This window comes from Camponotus floridanus, unplaced genomic scaffold, assembly GCF_003227725.1.
Source record: "Camponotus floridanus strain SB8 unplaced genomic scaffold, Cflo_v7.5 scaffold253, whole genome shotgun sequence".
Lineage (NCBI taxonomy): Eukaryota > Metazoa > Arthropoda > Insecta > Hymenoptera > Formicidae > Camponotus > Camponotus floridanus.
In genome coordinates, this window is record NW_020229385.1 from 17,758 (window position 1) to 27,946 (window position 10,189).

Sequence of the window (10,189 nt, forward strand, 5' to 3'; positions counted from 1 at the left end):
CAACCGTATAATTCATTTTTGTCAGTTACAACTATGTTGAAACTTAAACCACACGCGATATGGACAACCTTTTTTTTCTCCAATTTACGTTTCACCTGCTTCACATCAAAATGAGCTGTGTTTTTAGAACCAAATTGACTAACATTTTGCCAATCAATTTCCTCCCAATCACTTTCTTCCGAATCACTTTCGTTTGAATCATATTCTTTCCAATTCTTTTTTTCCCAAGCATACACCTAAGCAACAAACAATTGTTTAGTTTATGAGGATGATTATTATTGTTATCATTGTGATAGTTTAATCTTTTACTTACCTTTCCATCGCTAGTCAGAGCGAGACTATGATACAGTCCGCATCCGATGTCCACAATAAGCTTGTCGCTTAAGCCGGTGACTCGAATAAACGTGGATTTATTAGAAGTCTCACACATGATATTCAGTTTTTTCGCGAAATAGACCTTTTACAGAAATAGATCTTTCAAAAATAGCACAGTAATACATTCTTTGATCTGATTTTCTGAATCACATTCAGAATATTTAAGTATAAAAACACTACTTGAAAAGACTTGACAAAAAATTCTGTTTCATATTATTTTATCCTAAGTACTTTTCAACATTTTAAATTTATATAAATTCATTGGTCATGTTGATACATGTAAAAGAATTAAGTTTTCTCACAATTTTAAAATATTACGTAACTAAGTGTATGTGTATTGCTTTAATTTTTATAACCAGATTGAATGTACAGAATTAAAAATTAATTGCTGCAATATCTTGCTTTTCTATATCTATTAGAGATATTTTCAAAATTATTTTCAAAATTTTTATCTTATTAAGAAAATAAAACTTACATCCTAACAATCTTCAACATAAATTTTTAAAAATATTTGCATGTTGAAAAAAATATTATGGTCAAATATTTGTTCTTCTAATCAAAGCAATTTATTTATTTAATATATATTCTTAATTATAATTTATCTACTTATATTTTATTATGATTTCACACATGTGTATATATAATCATTTTCATTTTTACTTGTTCCCTAGAAAAATTCATGCTTTAAGGATAATAAAAAAACCTCCTAATATCAATTTTGTTAAATCAAGAAATATATAAATCTTTAATATACCTCTCCTTCTTCTGTAAGTGCCAGGATGAAATACAAGCCGTTTGCAAAGGTCTTTATATTTTTTCCACACAATTCTTCTATCTTTTTTGTATGAAGGTCAGTATGTATGTGAAGAATCGTTGAATAATTATATCCATAATATTTTAAGCAGTAAACATTCTTGTCCTTCGTCACAATTATAGTTTTACCATCATGGTAACCTTCAAAATATTATAATATATAATATATATATATATATATATATATATATATATATATAAGTAATAATATTAAATGGCCAAAAAAAAATTTAATGAAAAATGATAAATTTTACCATATACCATATACATGTGAATTTGTAGAATAAATTCTGGCTTTAGCAGGTGAAAGAACGGACAATTTTTAAGATCCGTTGACGTTATCTTTTCCGCTAGAATGCATTGCAAGATTCTCTTCTCATATTCTTGCATCTCTCTACAAATAATTTGATAACTTCAAATTTAGTTACCTGCTCATTCACATTAATTTGAATTAATTGTACTTTATGCCATCGCACGGTTCTTGTTTTCACCTATTATCTTACCATCTGCGATTATTTCAACATTACTATCGCCCAGCTGCAACTTGTATAGAAAGGAAGAGAAAAACAAGACCGTCGAACTTACTTTTTTTTAGTTGTTGTTTCTGAATTTCTCTCCTCTACATTGTTATTCGGAGAATAAGATGTCGACGACGTGGAAGTAACGTGATTTTGTATCAATTCTTTGTGTACAATCTCAGCCTTCGTATTCATATCCAATTTATTAATATAATCTTTCGATAATGTGTTAACTGTTATGTGGCGCAAAGCAAACTGGAAACAAAACTCCTGGAGTTCCTAAAAGTCACATGATATTCAAAGATACATTGTATACATAAATAAATACATTGCCATTAATGAGTTCCAACATTAATTGCGATTAACTCTGAATTGTAGTACATACTTTAGCATTGTACTCGATCGCTTTATTGTAAAAGAATGCTACATTTGACACAGTGATGGCTTGCTTTATTATCTGAATGCAATCTTTCTTAAGATTGGTTTCACAATACATGTCAGCCAATTCCATAAGTTCTGTAATAAAGTGTCGTTTCAATTTCTGAATTATAAATTTGTGATAATTTATATTTACAGTTTCAATTACCTAATGCATTCTCCGAAGGTAAATCGATTATGCCAGTATATAAATATTTCAAGAAGGCTTTATAAACGACGTAAGAAAATTTCTCTGAGACCGTGTACATCGAATCCGATATGCTGTCAAAAAACAATATTTGTCATTACGTAACCAAAGTTGAGAATTTCTAAATAAGAGTACCAGTATCTTTTTCTAAGTTTACCTTTGAATATTTTCAGTCCAATTATGTTGAAACATGTTTTTAAAATACTGACAACGAATCTTAAGGACAGCCATGTGAACATAAATAGATCGTCCTTCGACTCGTATGGTAAGATCGCTCGTAAACTGAAGGATAAAAATTGTCCAATAATTTAATAATATAATAACTTAATAATTAAATAATTTAATAATTAAATTTAATAATATAATAATTTAATAATATTATATTAATATAAAAATTATCATAAAAAATAGATAACATTTTACTTTCTACTTTTAATTCAATATGTAATACTTAATTCAACACACACACACACACACACACACACACACACACACACACACCACACACACACACACACACACACACACACACATATATATATATAATTCAATATATGACTGGAATGAGACCTGAAGTCTTAATCAAAACAATCATTAACGATTGCAATTTATTTTTTTCTATATAGAAAAAATCGTCCAAATCTTTCTTAGAAAAAATTACAAATCCCTATATTTTTTGTACTCACCAACCAAGCTAATATAAAAATATGTATTATATATACTTAATTTTACTATATATAATGCAAAAAGTACATACAAAACAATAATATGAAACATACCGAATCATCGAATGCTGCTCCTAGGGATTCTAATATTTTTAATACTTCTTCAGTCTTGTAATTGTAATTATTTGTAATTCTTACAGTGTGTAAAGAATCATGCACAATCAATGGAATGCACATAGTTTTATTTATACTATACGCAAACACATCAAAAATCCTTAAAAATTTCGTGGGTAATGGTTGAGTAAACTTTTGATTGAAGATATGACCCCATACATAGATGGTCCTATCATAGCCGACGGCAACGCTTATCAAACCACTGGCCTCAACATTCAAAACCTTTCCCATTTGTGGCACGTTCACCTGTTGATTGTATCATTTTTTATCATAACAATTCTCGTTCCGTTCAGCGCGTGGCGATTACTAAAAAGTTCTTTCAATATTTATTTTTGAATTACCACGATTGGATCGGAGGATTTCAAGTTGTTATTTACGCCTAATTGTCCACATTTGTTATTGCCCCAGGCATAGATCTCTCCTTTATTTGTGAGCGCCAACGTATGCAGTTCTCCAGAGACCATTTTAACTAAAATATCAACAATCTCTCATGAAGATAATCGATACTGTAATATTCTTAGAGATGAAATCTCAGACATAAATTTTTAAAAAATTTACCTATTTTATCCGAGAATGTGGTAATTTCGTGTGGATATGCGTATTGTTCTTGCGACTGTATGGTTGAAATCTGGCCTTGGTCGTTCATGCCCCAACCATATAGTTTGTTTTCGTCAGTTATAACCATATTGAATTTTTCACCACATGCGATATGAATAACATTTTTCTTCTCTAATCCATGTTTTACTTGGCTAACCTTACCATTAAAAATAACTGTGTTTTCACTACCATTCTCCATATAAATATTGTCTCCCCAAGCATACACCTAAATTACAAACATTGTTTTAGCTTAGAGAGAACGATTATTATCGTTATGCGATAGTTTAATCTTATGTTCATACCTTTCCATCGCTGGTCAAAACGAGAAAATGATGAAAGCGGCATGCAATGTCCACGATACGTTTCTTGCTAAAGCCAGAGACTTGAGTAAATGCGGACTTGATAGGCCATTTCTCAATAAATCTGTCTTTACCGAATTTCCAGATGTAAACCTTTTAAAGTAGTATAGTTGTAATACATTTTCTGATTTTTTGTATCTTATTTTATATTTATATGTGTGTGTGTGTGTGTTTTGTTTTAATTTTTACAAACACATTGAATGTAAAAAATTAAAAATGTGCTGCAATCTCTGTTATTCTTTGTTAATAAGATAGTTTCCTTTATATTTTTTTTCTAATTAAGAGAAAAAAGTTATATCATTACAATCTTTCACATAATTTAATTTTAAATATCTTAATTTTAAAAATATTTTTATGTTAAAATAATTATTATGGCCAAATATCTGTACTTCTAAGCAATTTATTTATATAATAAAACGTTTAACGTCTAAGAAACGTTTACAGTTCAGAAGGTTATAAAATCTCATTCTATATCAATCTTATTTTTCAAGCAAGTTAAAATTTATTTATTCCTATAAATTCAAATATGCCAAGGCACATTCAAAGCAGAATATGAACTCTTTGATATACCTCTCCCTCTTCTGTAAGTGCCAGGATGAAATACAAGCCGCAAGCAAAAGTCTTTATGTTTTTTCCACATAATTCTTTTACTTGATTTAAGTTGGGAGCAATAAGTGTGGCACAAGGCTTCGAACAATCTTCATTATGACTTAAATCGTACACATTCTTGTCCTTCGTCAAGATTATAGCTCTTCTACCAAAGGCACCTTCAAAATATTATGATATATAATATATATGTATATATATATATATATATGTATATATACATATATATATATATATATATATATATATATGGCAATTAACAATGGCATTTTTTTAAAAACAATTATGTGTTTTCTTCACACCAATTGATTCCTTTCATTATTTTGTACATAAAAGTATAAAGGTAATCGTAAAATGAATATTTTACAAGATATTTTACGGCATATGTTTTAAATTAAGAAATGATTTCAGGCCTCGTAACTCGGAAAGTACTTAATGAAAACTAACTTAATTATAGTGTTTTAGAAAGCACTCGAGATGAGCTACAAGAATATATATAAAAGCATAAAGTATTCCATTTAAAAGGTTGGAGGTGACCTTTAGGTGACTATTCAAGGTCAAACTAGCGGCACCATCTTAGGTCCCCTTCGAAACTATACAACTTTTGTTTAAAACATTTTCACCAAAACCGCCATGGTTTCGAGATATTCGAGTGTGAAAAATGGATATATATATATATATATATATATATATATATATATATAAATGTATATATATATATATATATATATATATATATGTAAGGATTGTCGAGCGGCAATAATCATGTACTTCGACTTAATGAGAACATTATTTATTTGATAGAGGTACACTTAAAACTGTGCGGCCGGACCGACGCCACGCTACCTCGACACACGTGGTCGCTTCTTCCCGCGCGCGCTCTCCCTCGTGTATATATGCCGACTGACGCCACGCTGACGCAACACTACCCTCTTGTCTTGCCAGCGCCCCCGCCTTCCATGGCGTACCAGGGTCATGTACCCTACAATAATCTGGGCGCGTAATTTGGTTTTTCTTTGGTATCACGTTCATCTCACAATTCGGCCTTTCCTGATCATTTGTCCGGCCTCGGACACGGTAGTACAAACAAGATAATAGAGTATAATGAATAAGTACAAAACAATCTTAACTACTGCTTATCAACTAATCTTTGGTCTCTGATAAGTGTTTTAGGTATAGTCAGGCGATTTCGTCACGCCAGGGTCTAATGTTGCAAGCTTCCCATGTTCCTTCGTAAGGGCGACGTGATGTTTGGTAATTCTCTACATCTCTAATTATGTATCTATCATTTCTGAGAATCTTATATACCTCATAAGGTCCTTTGAACTCGGGGATGAGTTTCTTCGGCGCCCCCGGAGTATTATCAAAATTTCGGATCCCCACGTAATCACCTTCCTTGTACTGACGTGGCTCTTTTCTACTCTTGTCAAAGTAACGCTGATTGTATTCTTGATTCTTTGAAATATTCTTAGCGGCCCTTTCGCGTATCACTTCGAGATCACGGGTTTCTGGTGTAGCCTTTTCCTCTAAGTACTCCTTGATTCCATCAATGCTCGGGCCTCGCTGGTCGACTCCAAACAATAAACGACTTGGTGTATCTCCCGTGGATTTATTTATCGTGTTGTTGATCGCGAATTCTGCTTCCGCTAGCGCCTTATACCAATACTTTCCGGCATTATTATCAACTACTTTGGCAAGGAGCGGGCCTAACACACGGTTAATTCGTTCTACCTGCCCATTCGCTTTAGGAGATCCCGTAGCTATCAACACGTGTCGAATGTTATTTTCCTTGAGAAATTCTTCAAACTCATTTGAGGTGAAACAAGTCCCTCTATCGCTCACTATAGTATGAGGGCGGCTATAGTTAGCGAAATGCTGCCTTAGACAATCGATGGATTCCCTTGAAGTTGTAGTCTTAGTAGCATACAATTTAATGTACTTCGTGAATGCATCGACGATCACTAAAATGTGTTGTTTGATCAAGTGTCTTCGATCTATAGGTCCCATATGGTCGATGTGAAATGTCTGAAACGGTACATTACCTTTAGGTATACTATGCAGAAATCCTTCAGACTTGCCTGTAGATGGAGTAAACGCAATACATTTTAAACAATTTCGAACATGATTCTTAACCTTAATACGCATTTGCGGAAACCAATAGGTCTTATCTATCGCGCCGCACGTTTTTTCTGGACCGAAATGTCCCATTTCGTCATGATACTTTCGCAATACATGACTTTCCATTTTTTCCGGTACATAGAACCGTAACTCGCCATCTCTTTTTCGGTATACGAGTCCATTTCGCATCTCGTATTGTCTATCTTGAGATTTCTCAAGTTTCCCTCGTAGTTCTCGGATTTTGGGATCGCGATTTTGACTTAACGCTAGTTCTAACTCGAGTGGGTTATCCTCAATAACCAGGATGTTTGTGGCGCGGCTGAGAGCGTCTACGTGTTGCATTTTGGTGCCGGCTCTGTGTTCCAGAGTATAATCATATTCCATAAGCTCGACAGCCCACCTTTCTATTCGTGGACACACATCCTTCTTATCTAAAGTCATTTTCAACGACGCACAATCCGTAACGATCTTAAACTTAATGCCATGCAAGTAGATGCGAAATCGGCGAAGTGCATAGATAACTGCGAGCGTTTCTAATTCAAAACTATGATAGCGGCTTTCAGTATCGGTCGCCCGTTTTGAAAAATACGAGACCGGGTGAAACTTCATATCTGTTTTCTTTTGCATAAGAGAGGCGCCAAAACCGTGCGAACTAGCATCTGTATGAAGTTCCGTCTCATCATGAGGACTGTATATACTAAGTACAGGTGCTTCCTGCAGTTTTCGCTTAAGTATCTGAAACGCTTTTAGTTGTTCTTTCCCAAACTTAAATTCCACGTTTTTACGGAGTAATTCATGAAGTGGTTTTGCGATAACGGAGAAACCTTCAATAAATTTTCGAAAATACGAAGCCATCCCGAGGAAACATTGCAGACTTTTCAAATTTTGTGGAATTGGATATTTCTCGATTGTCTCAATCCCTGACTTGTTTGGCTGAATTCCGATTTTAGAGATACGATAACCTAAGAACTCTATCTCTGTGCATAAAAACTGACATTTATCGAGTCGGAGCTCCAACAGATTATCAACTAAGCACTTGAACAACTGCTTTAAGACCTTAAAGTGATGCTCTAACGTAACGGTTGCGACCAATACATCGTCCATGTATACGACAATGTCTCCGGATCTAATCAATTCTACTAACGCTTCGTTTACAAATCTCTGAAATCTCGACGGTCCTACTTTGAGTCCGAAAGGCATTCTTCTATATTCGAAAATCCCGTACGGTGTCGTAAATGCAGTATATTTTATCGATTCATCCGCGATTCGAATATGAAAGAACCCGTCTTTCAGATCAAGAATACTGAAATACTTTTTATCTCTAAGTACGTCAATTTGGTCCTCTATTAACGGAAGAGGATAATTATCGCGACGCAGGACTTTGTTTAACACACGATAATCCACACAAAGTCGGAGTTCATCATTCTTTTTCTTTACTAGAATAATAGGGGAAACATATTCGGATTTATTAGGCTGAATGATTTTCCTCTCCAGGAGATCGTCTAATATTTTCCTCAACTTTTCCTTTTCAGAAACGGAGACTCGACGTGGGTTAAAGTGGAATGGGGTTTCATTCGTCAGGCTTAATTTTAACTCCATGTCGACTTTTGGACTAATAGACCTTGCGGGCTCAACGTATTCCGACCTAAAGAGTTCTCGCAAACTAATCTGTGCTTCACGAGATATTTCGGGATTGATACCAAGAGAATCTAATGCCGTGTCGCGCGGATTATCTACTTCTACGTTCAACAGCTCATCTATCACTTGAACTTCCAGTTTCCTCAGACCCAGACCGAATTTCTTCAATACGTCGCGACCTAACACTACCGGGTATACCATAGTCGTATCCGGAACAACTAGTGTTGTTATATTATTTTTTGTTTCGTTATCGATAGTGATATTCAGCCGTATATACCCGATAATCCGTAACGGTGAGTAGTTTATACCATGATAATTTCCCGAGTGTGTACCGAAAGATTCTACTGCTTCTTTCAACGCGAAACTCTCTTTTATAAAACTGACTTTACTACCTGAATCCATTAGCGTGTTTAATCTAATCTTATGATTTGTATCGGGAAGACTTGTGCAGTTTATTTCGTAGTCGACGTCTTTAAAAAATGTCTCTTCGTCCTCCTCGCAGCCGAAGATGGAGTAGACTGGATTTTCCTTCTCGTTGACAACTGCAACCTCCGTTGATGACGTAGTCTTCGTTGGACAGTCCTTGGATATGTGGCCCATCTCACCACACTTGAAACACGAGCCCTTCTCGCGCTTAGGTTGACGACAGTCAGAAGCGATGTGCCCTAGTTTGTTACAGTTATAACAACGAGGATTTTTCAGTTTTCCTTCGTCGTTTTTCGCTTGATTTTCTCCTTTTTTCTCATTATCCTTTTGTGAATCAGCTGATTTTACGTCGTGCTTTCCCGTCGGTCGTGAATCTCGTTTCGTATTGTTTTTCACAGGTGTTCGCAAGGATACTTTCTCGAAGGTTCGTAACATATCTTCCTTCTTCTGGAACTCCTTCATTCGTGCTAAGTCTTGTAGATGGTCACTCGGAATGCCATCAATTAAATAATCGACCATTTCCTCTTCGTCGATAGGAACGTCTTTTGCCAAGATTATTTTATCGTGGAAATAATCTGCAAAATTCTCGGATGGTTTCCACTCTCTTGCCTCGAATTTCTTCCTCATGGCTACACGTAACGGACGATGATCATACATTTTCCGGAAGCCGTCCATTATTTCATCAAGAGTCATGGCAATCGTGTTTTCTGCCTGAAACCAGCTCTTCGCTTTTCCTTTTATTTTGTTGCTAACGAGCAGTTTAGCACGGTCATCATCGAGACGATAGGTTGCACACAATTGACGGACTTGTTGCTCCCATTTTCTAAACGTACCTGCACTTCCGTCGAAGAATCCCACTAGTTCCAACATGGCGGTGATGTTCTCTGTTCTGCGTGCCCCCTCGGCTACAGGTGGTGTGGCTCTTCGTAGTTGTTCGTTCTCCCGTCTAGCGATCTCTAACTCTCTTCTCAGGAGTTCGTTTTCACGACGCTCAAATTCGAGTTGCATGTCGCGATAACGGCGCTCTAATTCATCGCTATTTCGGCGGTCACGATTTCTGTTCTCTCTTGGGCCTTCTATTGTTCTTTCTTCGTTACCGTCATCTTCTTCGTTCGCGGTCAATGCTACTTCCTCGTCCGATAGATCCTTATCTGAGGCGGTCGTTGGGCACTCGGCGCAAGCAACGGAATTCATCCACGTGCCACTCGTGTCGTCTTTATCCAGACGCGCGATGAGATCTACCTTGCGTCCGTGCACCGGCAAGTCTCGTCTTCG